At 38.1% G+C, this 22,014-nt stretch overlaps 2 protein-coding genes across 3 annotated transcripts in view; both read left to right on the plus strand.

Moving 5' to 3' along the window:
* The window catches only part of LOC311077942 (B-cell receptor CD22-like), a gene marked incomplete at both ends in the record, with an annotated part of 103,985 nt that overhangs the window by 43,576 nt on the left and 38,395 nt on the right, over positions 1-22,014 (plus strand). The gene's annotated exons all lie outside the window — the stretch shown is intronic.
* Positions 1-22,014, plus strand: part of LOC311077767 (uncharacterized protein) — a 40,123-nt gene that overhangs the window by 7,969 nt on the left and 10,140 nt on the right. Inside the window, exon 4 of one of the 2 annotated variants that reach the window (XR_014604984.1) lies at positions 2,948-3,065. The exons of the other annotated variant lie outside the window; for it this stretch is intronic. The gene's annotated coding sequence lies outside the window, so the exon portion shown is untranslated. Of the gene's footprint in view, positions 1-2,947; positions 3,066-22,014 lie in introns of those variants that run through there. 2 annotated transcript variants of the gene reach the window in all.

The following is a 22,014-nucleotide window of genomic DNA, read 5'->3' on the forward strand; positions in this document are numbered from 1 at the left end:
TACTAGCTGAAATGTGTTTTTTTAAATCAAGTGATCAAAGTGCTCGTTGCCGCGGCGATCAGTGGCGCAGATGCAGTGTTTTCTCGTGTGGCTCGCGCACACACCCCATTGTCTTCACTCGACGCGCGCTTCAATCCGTTGCGGATACTCTCTATTCGTTCTGTTTAATATCACAAAGCATAATGCAAACGTTTGTGTGTCCCTGCTTGATATACAACCACTGCTGAACATAATCGTTTTGATGAGAGAAAAAAACTATACAAAAAAAAAAAAAAACTATACGAGAGCGGATTCGAACTCAGACCCTATGTCACGGCTGGCGAAAGCTCTACCACTAGACCATTAAGATACATGTTTGATTTACACACCGACAATGACACGCCCCTACTGCGTGCTAGAATCTCCGAAAAACAAGCCGATTTCAAACTCAAAATGTACGCTTTTAAATATACCAATACTGCTATCTCAAACATGCAGAGGCTTCTTCGTGATCTCAACTAACAGATTCTGCAAAAAAACGAAAATCACAAATTTTGAAAAAAAAAAGCTTCTTCCTCATTTTGCTCGAAAGTTGTGCTGCCGACTTGTGTCCCTGGTTTCCGTGACGGGTCACATATATTGATGACATTCTTAATCCAATCATGCAAATTACATGACAAAAAATGTAGTTAGTAATGTAATTCATTACATTACACATTTTAGGTAATATAATCGGACTACTTTTAGATTACTTTTGACCTAACTTGTTTATCACATTGAAAGACAATCAGAAAGAATCAATAAATTATGAATAATTTATTACCATGAATATTAACCCTTGTGCATCAATTAAAAAAAGTTAGACATTTTGTCCATAGTGGACAAAAATGTCTGTCAAAAAACTGTCTTTTTTTTTTTTATAAAACCAAAAATGTAGGTTTAAGTTTATGAAAATTATTTTACATAAAATGTATATTTTATGAAACATGTTGAACTCTAAAACTACCAGAAATTCAAAGCCATAAATCTTGTGTTAAAAAGTTGTGTTCCAAATTTGAGGATTATATCTAAAAAAATCAGCTTTCAGTAAGAGTTTGTTAGGACGCAGAACCAAATGTTTACCCACACAATTATCACTGCATAATTCATCCAATTGGCTATACTATATGAATAAGCAGAAAACAGGAATAAAGCGAGTATTTGCTTTATGGGCCAAACCTGAAAAAAAATGGCACCATCTGGTAAAAAATAGTACAATTTTAAATTTTCAAGCTTTACTGTACCAACAGAATGAAAGCCTATTAATAACAAAGAGTGCATCATTTTATAGTTAAATGGCCCTTGGATTAAAAATTGCAGTTTTAATGTGTTTCAATTGGGGACATTTTTGTCCTTAAGGTCCTGAGAGGAACTATTTTGTGTTACTAGTGCAAAATAGATTTATTAAAGGAAATGAGGGTGAAATAGTAAAATTCCAATAAAAATACACACCTGTGCCAAAATGTATGCTGTTGACATTAACACAGGCAAAATTATGAAAAATAAATATTAAAAAAAAAACCTGAACAAGACAAAAAAAATCCATAAGGATGCTTCAGGCTTAATATGTTACTATTTAATCAATAAAAAGTCTGATAGTCTGAATTCAAGTATTTTAAAATGTAATATATTCTAATTACAAGTACTTTATTTTTGGAATCTGATTACATAATCCAGATTACATGTTGTTCATCAGTTACTAACCAGCACTGTTTATATATAGGCTTATTGAAACATTTAAAGGGGTCATATAATGCCATTTTTGTACAAGCTAATATTATTCTTTAGGGTCTAAATTAAAAGTTTGTAATATACTTCAATTAAAAATTCTCATTAGTATTGTAAGAAAACACTCATTTTACCTGGTCAAAAACAGCTCTGTTTTCAACACGCCATTTAAGTGCATGTGTCTTTAAATGATAATGAGCTTTGCTCACCCCGCCCCTCTGTTCTTTGCATACACCATTTGTAATAATAACACAATAACCATAGCGCGTTGTTCATTATAAACGTGGGATTATTAATTATATTGAGAACGTCGTACATAGAAAACATGCCGTAATGTACCCTGAGTGTAAGCAGCCGCATTCATCGTGAAGCATGCTAGTGATTTGCAAAGATTAATATAAATATTAATATGAAGGTTAATAAAACGTTACACTCACTTCTTCTTCTGGAGGTGCAGCAGGAACACAAATAGTTGGTACCGATCCTTTTTTCAGGAGCAGCTTCTTAGCAAAACCAGTCTGGTGTGTGAAATGATTTAAAACATTGCGCAAACATGGAAGCATTGACGTTGATCGTGGGGAATATTCCCTTCGAAAACAAAACTCAGCCACTGCGTCTTCAGTGACATCAAAATGACTGCTGTGTTCCTTATTACACCCAAGAACAGAACACCACAATCGCTTAGACGCCATTCTGCTCATAGACAGTGCTCCAGCTATCAACAATGACGCACGGACTATGATGACAGACAGCTTGTTCAGGAGCGAGGGCGGGTCTGTGTTTAAACACTGCTGTCAATCAACAATCGTGGGAGGGGCGTCCGACCATGTGACGTCACAAAATCTAATGGCTTGATCTGAGACAGGGGAAAACATGGATGGATTTTTATCATTTTATGATGGTTGTGTACAGGCACTGCCAACACACATTTCAGTACAATCAACTTGTAAAAGTGCATGTACCATTAAATGACCCCTTTAAACAGAATTATTTACAGTAATGTAGAAATATATATTACTTTAAATGTACAGAAACCTTAAATTTAGGCCTTTCCAGAAATCAAACTTTTAATGTTACCTGATATTTCCAAGTTTTCATTGATTGTGAGTACAAAAGAGTGAACAGAATAGGTTCTAGTTCTAGCAAACAGAAGGAAACGATTCTGTAAACATACTAATGCTGTGTCATATTCCGCTGGCAGGAATCCCGTGAGGTCATGGACTTCTTCAAAGTGATGGGCGCCGTAGCGTCGGGTGTGGCGGGGGGAATGGGGGGTGTGGTCCAAGCCGTGGCGGAGGGGACGGTGGGTGTGGTCCAAGCCGTGGCGGAGGGGACGGTGGGTGTGGTGGAGGGGACGGTGGGTGTGGTGGAGGGGACGGTGGGTGTGGTCCAAGCCGTGGCGGAGGGGACGGTAGGTGTGGTCCAAGCCGTGGCGGAGGGGACCGTGGGTGTGGTCCATGCTGTGGCGGAGGAGGCGGTGGGTGTGGTCCAAGGCGTGGCGGAGGAGGCGGTGGGTGTGGTGGAGGGGACAGTGGGTGTGGTCCAAGCCGTGGCAGAGGAGGCGGTGGGTGTGGAGAAGGGGACGGTGGGTGTGGCAGAGGGGACGGTGGGTGTGGTCCAAGCCGTGGCGAAGGGGACGGTGGGTGTGGTCCAAGGCATGGAGGAGGGGACGGTGGGTGTGGTCCAAGCCGTGGCGGACGAGGCGGTGGGTGTGGTCCAAGCCATGGCGGAGGAGGCAGTGGGTGTGGTGGAGGGGACGGTGGGTGTGGTCCAAGCCATGGCGGACGAGGCGGCGGGTGTGGCGGAGGGAATGGGGGTTGTGGTCACAGCCGTGGCGTCGGGCATGGTGTCGAGTCTGGCGAAGGGGGCGGTGGGTGTGGTCCGAGCTGTGGTGGACGTCCCGGCTGGGATGGTGAAGGGAGCCGTTGAGAGCGTTAAGGAGGCCTGCGATAAGATCGACAGCGGGAGCACACCCGGAGATGGAGTGGATGCTGTTTTCAGTCTGCTAGCATCTCCGCTGACCGGCGCGGTGTCCGGAGGAAATAAACAGATTATGAAGGCACCATGAAAAGTTGTGCAGGGTGTTGTAGATGGTGTTGAGAAAGTTTTAGGCGATTAAAGACTTTCATCAACACTCATATTGTGTACACCTTTTAATAACTCCTGAAAACTGGAGAAAAATAATTACTAATAAAAAATTAAAAAGACAATATTTCATTCTCTCACAGTTAATGATGGTTTGATGATGTCTCAACAAATTACTTCATAATATCATAACATAAAAAATCAACACTGATCGTTTCACAATCATGCTAATTAAACTTCACTACGTCACACATTTTGTCTTTTGTGTAACTTGTCTTTGATCCTTCTGTTTTTTTCAGCGTTTGAATACTTAGAATAGTGTTTAAAGCTATTGGGCTAATAAACAATGTTTTTAGTTATACTGGTTGAAACTGCCTTCACGTCCTCATAGCAGTCAATAATAGAAGTGGTCTAAATATTAAAACATGTACATGTATTGTCTGTGGAAATCTCAGAACCAAAAAATGTTTGTCCAATCATTGCATTTGGTCCGAATATGATGTCCTTCCTGCCTGTATTTCCATACTTCGTGCAGAAATAATACTTATCTGGTCAGAACCCCAAGAACAGATATGAGACGGTGGGGTTTGTCTGTGATCAGATGTGATCTTTGATTTTGATATTAATGGAGGACAAATTATCATCTGTCATTTGGCCTTAAAGATCCCATTCAAATATGTATTGTACAATGGCTCAGATGGTCATAATCAATTTTAATTCACACATGTTGTAATATGCTACAGATGCCCAAATCTCCACATGTGCATTTACCGTATGAAAGAGCAGCTTCAAGAAAAGCCCCAGTTTACAGGAAAGACTGTGGAAGTAAAAAATAAAGATATGTCAAGGTTTCAAAGCCTTAAATCTGGGAGAAAGAGCAACTTTATGAATCATCACCCCAGTTTACAGGAAAGTCTATGGAAGTGAAAATAAATAAAGGCCAGAGGTTTTCTCCTCGCATTTCAACAGGTGATTTCTTGTTCAAACTCACAGGCTCATGGATGATGAGGAGCATGTTCTTCATGATACTTGAACATTAAAGTAAAAATGTTGAAGTATATGTCTTCTCAGCCAGAAATAAATATCTTTACTAACATCTTCACTTCCTGTTTACTGGGGGTTTTGGATCAGTAATTCCCACTGTTTGATCTCAGTTCCTCCAGTTAGTCTATAAAGAGTAACAGGGTTCTCAAGTTTTGAAGACAGGCAAGAGTGACACCTCCTGGGGGGGGGGGGGGGGGGTTTGGACGTGTCACGGGAATGGGGTGTTTCATTAATAATATTATTATTAGTGTTTTTGTTGTTGTTATTAATAATTGCTCAAATACCAAATACAAAGTATTTATTCAATTTCCGCATGTGTGTGTGTGTGTGAGAGAGAGAGATTATGACTGGTGTTGTTTATTGAAAGTGTTTGTTGCCTTTTTGGACTTGTTGCCTTCCACCTGCACTGTCTCCTCCTCTAATGGATCTACCCTTTTCGCCACCTTCTCTGGGACAGCATCCTCTAACCTGGCCTTTTTAGGGGACTTTCCTCTCAGGGCGAATGAGAGGATGCTTAATTGACCTATGGCTAAGCCACGCCCCCTCCACTCACTCGGACAAACAGTCAACACTCGGTAACAGGTGCTATAGCGGTAGCTCTCACAGTAGGAGACATTTCACAGGAAGCAATTGATGATTTTTGGAGACAGAAAGATTATATATCATCTCGAAGTCACCAAAAGAGCCTTAACTATACATTGGAGGGTTATATTAATAATTTCATTGTTGAGAAGGTCGATGAAAAGCTTCAGCTCCAGACAAAAATGTACAGGTCACAGTGTAACTTACACGTTATAGTTTGGTGCTATTTCGCTTCAAACGCTCGCTTTATACGCACGTCCTATTCGCTTTGGACGCGCGAATGGATTCAAAATGTTCAAGCGTCGAACTAGACGCGATACGCGCGAATATGACGCTCTATTCGCGTTTGGTGTGAACACAGCATAGTGAACAGGCTGCGATGTCAAGATTGCAATGCTGGAATGAGTGTGTGTATCAGAGAGAGAGAGAGGCGCGGGCGCGATCGAACAGTGGAAACATAAAAACATAAGTTCGTTTTGTTCATACAGGACATCATTACAACTGCAAAGTGTTTAGCCTACTTATTTGTGTAAAACACAACATTGTCTGGCTACGCAGCTACAACACAGCTAGAAGCTAGGCTAACGTTAGCCTAACGTTATGTTAGAGATGTTAAAGATAACGTTCAAATACGTTGTTGACTTACCTTAGAACAGATGTAGACATCCTTGTTTAATTGCGTTTAGTTGGTGTTGTGGTCTAACGTTACCGCATAACTTAATCCAGAGCAGACACTTATCTCGGTTGAAATGTGGCTTGGGAAGGGGTAAAAAAAATACACACCGTCGCCCAGCCTCTCAGGATACCTAGTGTCGGAGTTGCATGTACCCCGTGCACACCGTTTGACCATTTTAAACTTAAAGGGACTGTGTGTAGCTTTTTAGGTATTTTATTATCTAAAATCAATATTTTTATTAATAAATACACCCTCAATGATGTACAAATACCTATGCCAATGATCAGACTAATCCTCGTAAACGAAGAATTTATTATCTTTATATACATGGGACGGGTAGGTCCACGGAGGCTTCCATGTAGTTCCACCATCTTGAAAAACTATAATAGCAGAGAGGGACAAAAAGTACTAGGCCAACGCGTTTCCACAGCGCGTTTTCGTTCAGAGCCAGGCGTCACGTGACTGAAGTTAGCAGAAGCGGAGGAGCAGAGCAGTGAGAGGCGCTTGTCACTGCCGCGGCAAGTTTAAAAGGCTGCACTGTACGGTTATTTATACACCGTTCATTCATACATACATATGAGTCACAGGATAAGGAGTCCTCGTCGTCGAAAAAGTCCAAAATAGACCGTAAAAGGAAACGTGAACGGAGATTACAAAAACAAGGGTTAATGTCGGGATAGCTAATGCAGGAGAAAGCTTTTAAAAGAGACGCTGAAGTTGCCTGCTTTCTTCTCGACAGGTAAGTCAATGTTACGGTCTTAATTACGAGCTTATTTTTTTCATTGCTTGGTTGTGTACTTTATTATATAGACAGAAGAACATTTATAGTAAAAGTTAAACAGGCTCTTTGATGAATAGCAGCTATTGAGTAAAGTAGAGGTTTTTTATTATATAGACAGAAAAAAATAAACGATATAAGTTTTTTATTATATAGAGAAGTACTTTATTATATAGACAGAAGAACATTTATAGTAAAAGTTAAACAGGCTCTTTGATGAATAGCAGCTATTGAGTAAAGTAACATTAGAGAAGGCTCTGATGATGATGATATCTAATGCACGTACTTCAAAAAATATAACGAATAAAGAAGGCTTTATTACTACTAATTACCTTAGTTAATGTTTTTCACAGTCAGTAATTCATACTGTAACATTCTTTTTTCGTTGTTTCAAGTTTCAGTTTGTTTTAAATAACAAACCTGTTCACCCGAAGGAAAACTCGAAGTGCTATTATAAGACATCCTGTCATAGCTTTTTGGTACATAACGTCTACCGTAGATGCAACGCGCATTCGAAAAAGTGAGGCGCTGGAGAGCATTATTCGTTTGAATGCAAAATACAATTTCACCACTAGATGGGAGAAATTCTTACTTACAGTCCCTTTAAAATGACAAGAAAAAACATATAAAACCGAATGAAAACTGACTAACTGCAATGCATTTCAATGGACGTGGAAGCAGAGAATGTCCGAGTGTATGGGTAAGCTATGCGCACTGTGATTGGCTCATCGTGTTTGGGGGCGTGGCTTAGCCATAGGTCAATTGCTTTTTACCTGACATCTTTGAAAGACAGATGCAATGATTAATGCATCCATGGCCAGGATATAATTATAAAATATGACATGATTTTAAAAGTGACCTATATCGACTATGCTATGCAATACACTTTAATTTATTTAGTGCTAATAAAATTATTAAGCCTATTTGGAGAGAGAGAGATGTTTATAATGTGACAATATATCAGTCATCGTGTGATAACGAAAATATGACAAGGCCTAGACTACTTGTTCTGAGCAGGTGTTGTCAGTGAACAGGCTGTAAAACTGTTGGCTAAGTTAGACACTCACGAAAAACTGATGCTAATTATCTGGGAAACATTCTCTAACAGCAGTCAAGTTGTCACTGTTTGTGTCAAACAAGTTGTGTGAATTTGTTGTAACATTAAAACAGGAGATCATCATGACTTACTCTGTGCTCAAAGTGATGCTCGGAACTCCAGTGGTTTCCTCTATGGGTGAACGAAACTTTGAACGAAGACGCTGTAGCAGAATTACGTTAAAGGGGCATTCCACCCATTTGAACATTGTTTTTTATTTAAAGTGGGTCATATATGTAGTCGAAATGTAAAATAAATTTTGAATTTGGTGCCATTTGTATGAAAGACAACAACTCCCACAATGCACCACATTGCACAGCTCCGCAAGCCACTCCCACTAATCCAGAAAGTGCATATCTGCCTATAAGAGAAATCACTCTTCCCTCTACAAGACTAGCTACCACCACAGATTAAAATTCATTTCACATTCACACAAAATGTCTAGTTAGTTGGCGAACTCATTAGTGCATTACTCCTCGTTTGTATTTCTTTCGAAAAGGTGAATTATTGCATGGTACCTGGCTGTTCAGTCAGAACATATGCGGTGCGAAACTAGGATAGTTCTCAACACAAACGTCCGTGTCCTCGTCTGATTCAGAGATTTCGTCCAGGAGAAATTGTCATCGTTGAAATTCTTTGCCGCAGACGGTCTCTATCTCTGTGTTCGTAGTTGCATAGTGAGATCACCATCGCCACCAGTCCGCCCTAACTCGAGTCAGTCCGGGCTCCTCGTCCGCGGCAGGCAGGTCTTCTGCCTCGGCTGCTCTTCGCTATAATGCGGCTTGTAAAGGTAGCCACAAACACCTGATTCAAGCATCAGACTTCCGAAATCCTCTTCTATATCATATTGAGCACTCCTCCACTATTGTCATAACTGTACATCTCTCTCCACAGCGCCTGTTAGCTTAGCTTCAAACAAGATGGAGGATATTGCTTTCAGTTTCAGAGAGTAAAGTCCCACCCACTGATCTGTAATAGGTCTGTAGCGTGAGCGGGTCCCGCCCCCTGGGAAAGATGAGGAACTAGTGCTTGTAGTCTCAACAGAAATCCCCCCCCTCTTACACTTCCTCCTACAATGACGCAAAATGACGATTTTTGCGTCATTGTAGGAGGAAGTGTAAAAGGTAAATAACGGATTTCTCCCGTCTCAGGGGAAAATGAGAGAGTGTTGCACAACCATTCAATAGTATGACTGGGTTTCTAACAATGCAAAGCTTAATGCAAATGGGTGGAGTGTCCCTTTAACAATTCCAGGATGTGCTTTTTTTTCATTGGTTGTTGCGTTAAATCTTACCCAGATACAATAGTGCAATTTCTGATTGGCTATTGTGTAGCCCCTTTCTTTTTTTTTTTTATTGGCTGATAAGTGGCAGGCGGCTAGGGGAGACGCGCTTGATTCCTGGCTGTCGGTTCCATAGTGAGATCGGCACGGCCAGAGAAATTTTGGGCGTGGCGGTATAAATAGTTTTTCCGCGTGAGAAACACAATGTGTGGCGGGAGTGCGTGACAAAAGACCGAAATGAGTGACTTATTATGGGATGAAAATAGTATCTAAATGATTAACACGTGCAAGCACACTTATCAATGAACTTGATACATGTTGCAGAAATGTTTTATCCATACCTTTCAACTTGCGTGTGCAAAATGCAAAATTGAATGAATGTGAAGCAATTTGTACAAATAGAGACATTTTTGTGAATACAAATGTTTTCCTTTGTATTAGTGTATCATAATTTGCGCATTCAACACAGAAGATGTGCATGTGTGGTTTAGGTGACACGCGTGCATTCATTGATGTCTTTTCTATGTCGATCTCATTTGATTCATTTGGATTTTGAGACTTTCTTTTCACGTTTTTTAAGCATTTCACAACCCACACACAAACAACTACAAATGAATAGGCCTGGTGCTAATTATTAATGTGTGCACAACTACCCATCTATTTGACAAATTCACAAATGTGCGTCACTACATTTAAACTAATACAATACAACTTGTGTGTGCAAAATCCAAAATCACATGAATGTGCAGCATTTTGTACAAATAGAGACACAGTTGTTAATACAAAACCTCGATTTTGTATTAATGTAGGCCAGAATTTGTGCATGCAACAAGATGTGCATTTGTGGATGAGGTGACACGCGTGCATTCATTGACTCGTTTCTGAGTCGATCCTATTTGATTCATTTGGATTTTGAGATTTTCATTCCGCGGTTTCGCCTTGCTCGATCCGCACACAGCTGTCTGAGAAAACCTGCTACCACTAGATGGCAGTATTCTGCTAAAACAGACAACGGCAGCATAATCAAGCGTTCTTCCGCATTTAAGGCGCTTATAATGTGAGTGATATTGAAGCACCAAATTTAGTACAAAATATAGGCATACCTTATTAATAAAGCATACTTTATAGAGGAAAACAGATTACATCAGATTATGAACAACACCCACAGAAAACCATTAGAAAACGCTTAACGTGCAATAGCGCGTTGCATGTTCAATAAGGTGTATTGGCTACTGAGTTTAAATATCACCGTCTTACTGCATTGACGTTAAGCTTTTTCTTTATAATATGCTCTATGGGAGAAAACTATATAACCTACAGACAAGAGCCTGAACGCGACGCGCGACATTTCGCGTTAATGGTAATTTCCTTCCTGAGCCTGTTAAAAAGAAAAAGCTTAACATGAAATTCTGCAACTGGTTCTAGAGCTCAGTGAAGTAAGTTTTAGGTTTGATATTCGCCGCATTTTCTAAAGGGACCGTCTGAAAATACCACTCATAGTAAAAAAAATATAAACGTCCAGTCATTCATTCAAATTAACATACTTCCAAGGTTATTAGTAAATGCCTAGTGGGCAGACTGACTTAGCCTGTATGTCCAGCCAATATCTCAATTCAACAGTACAATTTTTTTAATTACTGTAAATTGTTTTTCTATTCATGTTCCAAAGGTTGTATGTGGAGCCTGCCCTAATTGGCTGCTTGAATCTCAATTTAAAAGAATGTCCAGTTCCGGGTCTTTCTTTCTTTTGGGCATCGGTGGAGAAGAAGTCATAGCACGGTTACTCATGGTTCTTACAGGGCTTTCAACCGAGGAGGTCCTTCAGAAAATATCAGAAGCAGGCATAGAAGTAACCGACGTCGAGATGAAAGGACATGAAATGGACTTTCAGGCAAATGACACTTACTCAGATGATGATAATTTGTATGTCACAGTTAGACATTGAGTTTAAAATGAAATGTTGGAAAATGTGTAAATGAAAAGGATTCAATAAATTCTGATTTTTATTCAGTGTGTGTGTAATATATATATATATATATATATATATTAGGGCTGGGCGATATATCGCACGATATTGTTATGCGTATCTCGTCAGTAAAGCCGGTTCCCTTGATTAGTAGTAAATCACCATCACCTGCTTTCAGATGGAGCGGTGTTAAATTAACACTCCTGGGGCTGGGAGTGTATATGAGTCCACATTCAAGAGTGTAAAGTGTTAAAATATGAGTGTTAAATTAACACTCAAGAGTGTTAAAGTTAATGAGATAATTAAGTGATTAATTTAGTGATGATTGAGCATTATTGAAGACACCTGATGTTAACAAGCAGAATCACTGAAGGAGAAAATCACAAATTGTAAGTTACCATTAAGGTGATGGGTGTTTGCTTTAGTTGGGCTCTTGACCATTATATGTTTATTTTAATATTTACTGTTGTTTGTCTGCTGTTATTAATTTATAACAGTTAAATGAACAAAGTAAAATGTGATCTGATAGTGTTGGTTATGTGTTGACATAGTCATGCTGTGATCTGAAAAATGAAACTTATTGAGATAGTTTGGTTTAACTTGTTAGCAGCAGGTTTGTGATTCTTCAGCCTATGATTATCAGTACTTTACTTATAATTCAAAATATATAATAAACATTGTGCTGATCAAAAGACGTTCAAATAAATTCATTTAAAACACAGACATCAATAATCAGCCTGTGAATCTCAACAATGGTGACAATAATAAAGCATGTTGCAGTGGCTGCCACCAATCACAACTCATTAATGGCTCCCATCATGCATTGCGGTATGAATAAATTATGATCTGAATTGTCTATGTAATTTACTTTTCCTAATTGAATATTCTGCTCGTCACCATTGTTGAGATGCATAGACTGAATCTTGACATCTGTGTGTGCCTAAAAGAATGATTTTTTTTTTAAACAACTTTTAAGAAATCCTTTATATTATATCAAAAATTCTGGCATTTATGCAGATTAACAGTTATGCTGTAACCAACAACATAAATCGAAGTCAGAAAGAAGGATTTTAATGAGTTCAGTGATCAAGTTCAAATGATGATTGTCATAATATAACCAACACCATCAGATCACTTTTTTTTTTCTTTGTTCAACTGGCAGTTATAATTCAGATACTTCAGACAAACAAAATCTAAAGTTAATAATATATGGGTCAAGAGTCCAACTAAAGCAAACAATCATCGCCATAATGGTAACTTACAATTTGAGATTTTCTCCTTCAGTGATTCTGCTTGTTAACATCAGGTGTCTTCAATAATGTCCAATCATCACTAAATTAATCACTTAATTATCTCATTAACTTAAACACTCTTGAGTGTGGACTCATACACTCCCAGGAGTGTTAATTTAACACTGAGTTTTTGCTGTGTACAAAGAGCCGTAGTTAACTGACAAGCTGAGCCATATCACATTAAATATCGCTGGCGATACGTCCGCGATATTAATGCGATATGGCTCAGCTTATCAGTTAACTACGGCTCTTTGTAGTAAATGCCGCTCCATCTGAAAGCAGGTGATGGTGATTTACTACTAATCAAGGAACCGGCTTTACTGACGAGATGCGCATAACAATATCGCGATTTAAATCGCCCAGCCCTAATATATATATATCATTGTTGTCAACGATTGTACCCTGTCAAAGCCAATTTTGTACCATTTTTGAAGGGTCCATTTTTGTATTGTTAAATAAAGGTACAAAATTGTCACCACAGGTACAAGACTGGTCTCTTAAGGTACAAATCACAAGGGTACAAATATGCACCCTATGCCAAGGGTACAATATTGTACCCTTGAGGGTACAGCCCCAGTGACAAGCCATTGTACCCCTAAAGGTACAATTATGTACTTTATTTTCTGAGAGTGTACGTTCCTAGTGATAGTCAGGTGAAATTTTGCATTATTCGCCTGTAGTAAGTCACCAAAAACCTGTTTGGTTAATTACAGTCATTTTTGTATAAAAATAGTTGTTTACTGTAAATAGGCTACATGAAGGGAGGTATTGGGACAATTACTACAACCATTTTGAACATGAAAAACCCTTATGGTGAATTACAGTATTTTTCTGCATACAGGCTACACACATGAAGGGAAGTATTGTCCAAATTTTACTTGTAAGTCAGTCTTACAGGAACCTTACAAGAGCTTTGGAATTTGAAAATGTCTGTTTTTAAATATTAAAAGTAGGCTAATTTGAATTAAAACACATTATACGTTTTAACGCAGTTAGTGGAATTGGCAGACGTTCCCTTGTGCATCATGAGCCGTGATTAGCGCGTCAAAGCATGTGTATATGCAGCTATACACACGTAGGGCCTAGGTGATTCTCAGTTAATATTTCATGTCGATATACAATGGTTGCATATTGTAGGCTACTCATCGTGCTATAGTAAGACTATAACAGTGGCAAGTGTCAAGGGAAAACAAATGTCCTGCGAAAATTGTCTTTTAACATTTAAAAACAGACATTTTCAAATTCCAAAGCTTGTATACTATTTATACAATAAAAAAAAAAAGTAAAAAATAAGCCTATAATATGAACGCAACTGTGAAATTTCACCTTTTTTTTTAACAGGAAGGGAAATGCCATTAACTTGAAATGTCGCGCGTCGCGTTCAGGCTCTTGTCTGTAGGCTATATAGTTTTCTCCCATAGAGCATATTATAAAGAAAAAGCTTAACGTCAATGCAGTAAGACGGTGATATTTAAACTCAGTAGCCAATACACCTTATTGAACATGCAACGCGCTATTGCACGTTAAGCGTTTTCTAATGGTTTTCTGTGGGTGTTGTTCATAATCTGATGTAATCTGTTTTCCTCTATAAAGTATGCTTTATTAATAAGGTATGCCTATATTTTGTACTAAATTTGGTGCTTCAATATCACTCACATTATAAGCGCCTTAAATGAGGAAGAACGCTTGATTATGCTGCCGTTGTCTGTTTTAGCAGAATACTGCCATCTAGTGGTAGCAGGTTTTCTCAGACAGCTGTGTGCGGATCGAGCAAGGCGAAACCGCGAAATGAAAATCTCAAAATCCAAATGAATCAAATAGGATCGACTCAGAAACGAGTCAATTAATGCACGCGTGTCACCTGATCCACAAATGCACATCTTGTTGCATGCACAAATTCTGGCCTACATTAATACAAAATCGAGGTTTTGTATTAACAACTGTGTCTCTATTTGTACAAAATGCTGCACATTCATGTGATTTTGGATTTTGCACACACAAGTTGTATTGTATTAGTTTAAATGTAGTGACGCACATTTGTGAATTTGTCAAATAGATGGGTAGTTGTGCACACATTAATAATTAGCACCAGGCCTATTCATTTGTAGTTGTTTGTGTGTGGGTTGTGAAATGCTTAAAAACCACGAAAAGAAAGTCTCAAAATCCAAATGAATCAAATGAGATCGACTCAGAAAAGACATCAATGAATGCACGCGTGTCACCTAAACCACACATGCACATCTTCTGTGTTGAATGCGCAAATACACTAATACAAAGGAAAACATTTGTATTCACAAAAATGTCTCTATTTGTACAAATTGCTACACATTCATTCAATTTTGCACACGCAAGTTGAAAGGCATGGATAAAACATTTCTGCAACATGTATCAAGTTAATTGATAAGTGTGCTTGCACTTGTTAATCATTTAGATACTATTTTCATCCCATACATTCATGCCACAATGTTTCTTCCTGGTTTCCACGTCAGCGCTATTTGATCCGTTAATAACGGAGAAATGTGAATGTTTCTCACTAGATCTCGCAGCGATGTTATTACTTCTGTGGCGAATTCAAATGCTTTCTTTACTGGATCTCTTATTAGCGCTGTGTAATAACAGTGTCCTTTATAAAGATCGGCTCGCGCTGCTTTGGTCCAAACTGATAAACGGTCCGTCAACCACACAATAACGAGCAGTTTCGTTCCGCTTGCATTACGTTTGCCATTTGATGTTGGACAATGTTGTGGTCGCGCCGGCGGATTATGAGCGCGCTCACCACGCGCAACGCGCCTACACCCCCCCCCCCCCCCCCCCCCCCAAACAAAAACTCTTCGGATCTACGCGATTCACGTAAATGACCCAACTGACCAAGAAAACGGCGATTGTCGCCGAAAAGCGACAAGTTTGCAGGTGTGCTCCTCCTAGAACTTCAGCTTGCAGTACCAGGAAGAGGCAGCACCTTGAGTTTGTTCAGAGGTTAGTCATTAGCATATTTGCCATTCATATAAATATTAGACTGAATTGTGACTTGTCTTGACAGTATTTATTAAGCTGACTACTGGTATGAATAATATGGCCCTGGTTTCCATACTGGGGCTAAACAGTGGCAGTCACATATTTAAGATATGTCAGTGCAAGTTGTTTTCAGTTGAAGGATTAGTGAAAATTCTGTCATTAATTACTCACCCTCATGTTGTTCCAAACCTGTAAGACCTTTGTTAATCTTCAGAACACAAATGAAGATATTTTTGATGAAATCTGAGAGGTTTCTGAACCAGCCATAGACATAAGCTTCTTTGCAACTTTCAAGGCCCAGAAAGGTAGTAAAAACATTGTTTAAATAATCCATGTAACTACAGTGGTGCAACCTTAATATTATGAAGCGATGAGAATACTTTTTGTGCACAAAAAAACAAAATAACGACATTATTCAACAATCTACTCTTTCACGTCATTCTCCTACGCTGTTGACGTAGTGTAAACAGTGTCAAGTCACCTTCATTTATAGGCCTATAGCGCTTTTAACTATATAGGCTAGATTGTTTCAAAGCAGCTTTACAGTGATAATAGGAAAGTACAGTTACATAGATTGTTTTGGCTTTACAGCAGCTCTAGAATAAAGTTATTAGATCGACTATTTTTGACTGTCAAAATGCAGGCGGACACAGTTTCCGTGAGTTGTTCAAAATCTTTCTTTTTAGTAAACTCTGTGTACACAAAGAATGTTCTCAATGCTGGAGTTCATGTATAGAGCCCCTGGTGATACTTCCAGCAGTTTCATGTTGTGTCGAGCCTTCTTAGTGTTTTAAAAAATAGCGATTTTTAATTCTATCATAGTCGTGCCCCAAGCACTCCCATTCAAAAGGCAATTTGACCGAAAACAAAAATACGGTCAAACTTAAAAGTGCCATTTCCATCCTAATTATGCTTTTAAACGAAAGTTTGCCTCGGGTAGATTAACAAAAAGACCCTAGGTTGCATTTTGGCAAGAGTTACCCTTTAATACACTCCGGCCCACTCATCCGCATAAAACAGTGTAGGAGAATGACATGTAAAAGAAGAGATTATTCAACAATGTCGTTATTTTGGGGTTATTTTGCACACAAAAAGTATTCTCGTCACTTCATAATATTAAGGTTGAACCACTGTAGTGTATGTACTATTTACCAATGTTTTTACCACCTTTCTGGGCTTTGACAGTTGCAATGACATTGATGTCAATGGAGGGACAGAAACCTCCAAGATTTCATCAAAAATATCTTAATTTGTGTCCCGAAGATGAACGAAAGTCTTGAGGGTGAGTAATAATGACAGAATTTTCATTTTTGGGTGCAAACATGCATTTTAGTCTGGTAAATGTCATGTTTAACTTTATCATGTAGCCTAGTCATGTATGCAATAAACATTGCAAGGCTTGCAATTAAAGTTAAATTTTTTCTGTCACAAAGGTTTGGGATGGATTCTGGCAATGTGTGCTCTATATAAACAGAGTCTATGGCTGCCTTTCCACTGATACTCTGATGATATTAAAAGTTGTAGAATAAAACTTTAAATCTGGCAACCCCACTTCCAAAGGTTTAGTTAGTTGACAGTGCGCATGTAAACAGACACATTGAGTTGATGTATTTTAACCAGGGCAGAAAAAAATATCAGTTATTGATCACGACATCCAACATTGCTTTTTTTTTTTTCATGTTGTTCAGTTTTATCCAAACAAACTAGTCGTTAAAACTGATATCTGGTTTTTATTTACACATCTTTTGTGCTGTCTCTCTCTGTCAAAATATATACAATCAGTCCATAATATTTCATTATTTTTATTTTTCTGCCTTTTAGACGATTTCCTGACATCAATCCTGAACGTGGATCAAAAACAAAGAAAGGACAAGTAACTTCAAAGAAAACTGGCCAAGTTGTGCAAAAAAAGAACACTGTAAGCCTACAGGTGTCCTCACTTCTGCGAAAACTTGAAGACTTTGAATGGATTCGTTTGCACTTGTATGGACTTCAAAACAGAAACAGCAATTCACTGCCATTATAAAGCTTGGAAGAGCCTGGACATTTTTTAATATAACTCCGATTGTATTCGTCTGAAAGAAGAATGTCATATAGACCTAGGATGACTTGAGGGTGAGTAAATCATGAGCTAATTAAAATTTTTGGGTGAACTATCCCTTTAATTAAAGGAGAACTCTGGTCAATTTTAACACAATTGTTAAGTTCATGCGCGTGATCATAGGTACTAAACCTATGCGAGTGAACTCAACAATCGATTACTGTGGACTTCGACCGAAAACAGGATGTAAATACAGGTATGAGCGCTGGCTGAATAAACATAATTTTTATTCATATCTTTCACATCTACTGCAGTCAGATTGACCCGTGTTCACTCCGAAGGAATCACTCACATGACCTGTGCACTTGTAATGACACATCAAGGATGTTAAGAGGCTAAAAGCAGGTTTAAAACTTGCCCCATTGAAGTCAACAGGGTGCAAATTTTAAAAAGAGGATAACTCGGTGTAGGCAACACCGATTTTTGTTGTTGTTCTCTGTATTGACAGCACTCCAAATGTACAAAAAAATTAGCTTAATGTTAAATTGACCAGAGTTCTCCTTTAAGTGCTAAGTGTTACCTGTTTGTTGTTAAGTGTTAAAATTGCATTTTATGTTCAAACATGAACATAAAATTTTAAAAAAATTCAGCAAACATGTTCACAGAAGGCAATTTTCTGATCTTTGCTTTTAACCAAAATAAATGTTTTAAAACCCAGAAAATGTTGTTTTCTTTTTCCTAGTGTGACTACTATACAATTTATTGCTGTAGACAAGTTTAATATTGTAAAAGTATGTGATATATACTGTATTTGGTAATTACAGTGGAGTACTGTAAATGCTGTTTACTGTACTAGTTCTGTAAAAATACAGTATGTGGCTGGCAACCCAGCTGCCAGTATTCTACTGTAAATTTACAGTACAAAGTTTTACAGTACAATACTGTAAATGCTGTTTACAGTACTAGTTCTGTAAAAATACAGTATGTCGCTGGAAACCCAGCTGCCAGTATTTTACTGTAAATTTACAGTGAAAAGTTTTACAGTGCACACACACACACACACACACACACACACACACACGTCATCATCATCACCGCCTCTATAAACACACACTTCTCAGCACTTCTCTTTGCATCTTCCTCTCCTCTGTGTCTCCATCAAGATCTTCATCTGGACTCTCCCTCACCGGCTCTCCTCATCACTGCACTATTGTTTAAAGATTCACCTGCCGTCTTCCTCTCCTGTGTCTGCATTATCCGTGACATGTGTAAATGTGTCCTGAACTGATGCATTGTGCATTCCACTAATGAAGGGGAATGTAACGCATTAGATCAGCCAGTTCTCTAATATAGAGATGTCATGAAGCTTCATCTGGCGAGCGTATACAGTCAAAGCAACATTTATTCAGACTCCTTCAACATTTCTCACATTATCAGTTTATTCTCTATAGTTTAGAAAATGGTAATAAAATGAGAATAACTCAAAGTTATGAACTCAGTGGATATTTCACTGGTTTTGTCCATCCTTCTGTTATAACAGACTGTATCTGTAATTCTGAAAGTACTGTTAAAATTGATAAATGCCATACAGAAAAAGTGCAGTCTTGTTTGTGAACAATGACACAAGGATTTGTCATTCTGATGGCACTGATATTCATTGATGTACACTGAACTAAGGATTTTGAGTAAGTTACAGGCTTTTGCAGGTTGTGTGCTGCTGTTTGTTCGAATTGTTTTGAGAAATGAACTTACTGGTTTGCAAATGTTTAGGACGATTCTAGAAATGTACCAAAGCGACTGATAAAAACTGTAAGACCTTGACCTGCCTCACAAAAAAATAAATAAATAAATAAATAATCCTGCCTCATAGCCATATCAAACACTGGCTAACTATAAACCAGTTAAAAGTAGACCTATTCTGTTTACATTCATTGTGCAATATAAGCCTGTTGAATCCTCAGTTTTTACACTGAAGATACCAGATAACACGTCTGGACTCATGTCTGCTGATATCATCATCACTTTGCAGTTGTGTTTGCATTTTTAGAGATTGTTTTTCTGTTAATTGAACTTCCAGCCTGGTTTGATCCTGGTTTAGTCCTCTACACAATATCTGTCTTCCATTAGATGGCGCCGTTGTGTACAAAGCGTTTTGCTACATGTAATTTTTTGTATGTCTGTGTTTATTGTTTTATCTGATAGGTTATTAAAGTCATAATTCTGAACTAATTAACTCTGTCCTGTGTCTAAAGGTCTGTCACCTCAGAAAGATATACAGAACATGAATAATGCAAATGATTATTCATAACAGATGTTTGTTATCCAGATCTGTGTAAAGAGCAGCTATTGGAGAGTTTCTCATGTCACTTTGTATAAATTCATATGCATAAATGTAAACATAAAAAGAAAGTCCAAGGGTTGCACATGTATTTAGATATCAAATTATATCTGGTCATAACTGTGACTATGGATTTATAGATCAGGTCAGATAGGAGCGGCGTGTTTGTCTGTAATCAGATGTGATCTTAGTTTTAGTTTCATTATGAATGGAGGGCAACTGTCTATCACACATGACCAAGGGCAAAACAGCACCCCCCCCCCCCCCCCCCCCCTTCTTGTAAATTAGGGCTGTTTTTGTAAGACAGAGCAGCTTCACCAGATGTTGTGGGCTAACGGCATTAGTGCCACATATTAAATACTGCCAGCAGGAAATAACAAGAACCCAAGCTCTTCTTGTAAATCAGGGCTGCTTCTGTCAGACAGAGCACTGTGTACAATCACTTACACTTTTCACTGCAGAAAGACCTGATTCACTTAAACAGCATTAAGATTCTTTAATATTAGGGGGCATGAATAGTATGGTTGCTTATTTGGATTATAAGATATGTGTTATGATTTTACTGGGGTATACTCATATCCAGAACTAATGACGGATGACCTTTTCTGGCTGAGTTAAATATTTTAATTACATTTTTAATCCAATGTTTGGATGTGTCCATATTTGACCCAAAGTTGGGTTAAAACAACCCAGCATTTTTTAGAGTGTAGCTTGGAGGTCTTGTGTAAGATATGATGAAGATAATTAAACTATCTAAAGTTAAATCAAATGGTTGCAGTGACCGCTAACAACTGCGGGGAGTCTTGCAAATTTTCCTAAAACAGCTTTTCGTGATTTTGCCATATTTCTGTGAAAATTGTGATTTGCATCGTAGAAAGGCTCAGTCTAGTGCAGAGATTGGAGGACACGAAGGAGACTCTAGATGCACCCTTTAAAATTAAGATCATGTAATGAAGTCTGCCTTCCTAATCCTTCAAAATGAGTTGACCTTCAATGGCCTGACTTAATACTGATTGCAATTAAACATATTACGTAAAATTTTATTAAAGTGTTTAAATAAAGCATTGATTTAACATTGATTTCATTCTGTCAGGTTGTATTTTTAATGTTTTTGTAATGAAAGGGATGCAGAATCGACTTTCAATGACATTACGATTGATTTACTTTTTTTATTATTATTATTGAAATTTTAACTAAAATTAAACGTGACCTTTGGTCTTAAAAGAATAGTCAAAGACTTAGAATAGTTCATCCAAAAATGAAGTACTAATTTACTCAACCTGGGTCGTGTGCATATAACGGCAGTCAACAGCTTCAAGCTTTAAAGGCACAATATGTAAGAGTTTTAGATTAAAATATCCCAAAACTACTTAAACAATGTTGTATATTTTGTTGACTTGTGTACTTGCATTATCCCAAATGTTTCCAATAGTGTTTAAATCCAGAGAAATCAACAATTTTAACCAGGACACGGCCTGTGTCTGTGCTTCGCCTGTCAGTGACGTCATATCCGGGTTACCCTCAATTTCGATTGGTTTTTACTTCCGTAGGAACCATGGAAACACCAAAGATGCTTTAATATATTCTGTGTTTTATTAGACAGGGAAGCAACTGTTTGGAAACATTTATCAACAGAAAACGAATCATTGTTATATAGCTCATCACGGTTAGTCTTATTGTTTGAATTTCTAGTTTTCTTGATTTACCGCGAGTAACATGTTTGTATCATGCCTCAGAGACAATAATTATTTTGTCAAGTGGGTAACATAACATAATCAGAAAGAAGAGATTTATTTGTAGTAACAGTAATAAAGCATTTTACCTGGTCAAAAACAGCTCTGTTTTCAGCACGCCGTTTAAGTGCATGTGTCTTTAAATGATAATGAGCTTTGCTCACCCCGCCCCTCTGTTCTGTGCATACACCGTTTCTATAATAACCATAATGCGTTGTTCATTATAAACGTGGGATTATGAATTATATTGAGCCGTAATGTACCCTGAGTGTAAACAGCCGCATTCATCGTGAAGCGTGCTAGCGATTTGCAAAGATTAATATAAATATTAATGTAAAGG

Source organism: Abramis brama (genome assembly GCF_963993115.1).
Source record: "Abramis brama genome assembly, chromosome: 2".
NCBI classification, from domain to species: Eukaryota; Metazoa; Chordata; class Actinopteri; order Cypriniformes; family Leuciscidae; genus Abramis; species Abramis brama.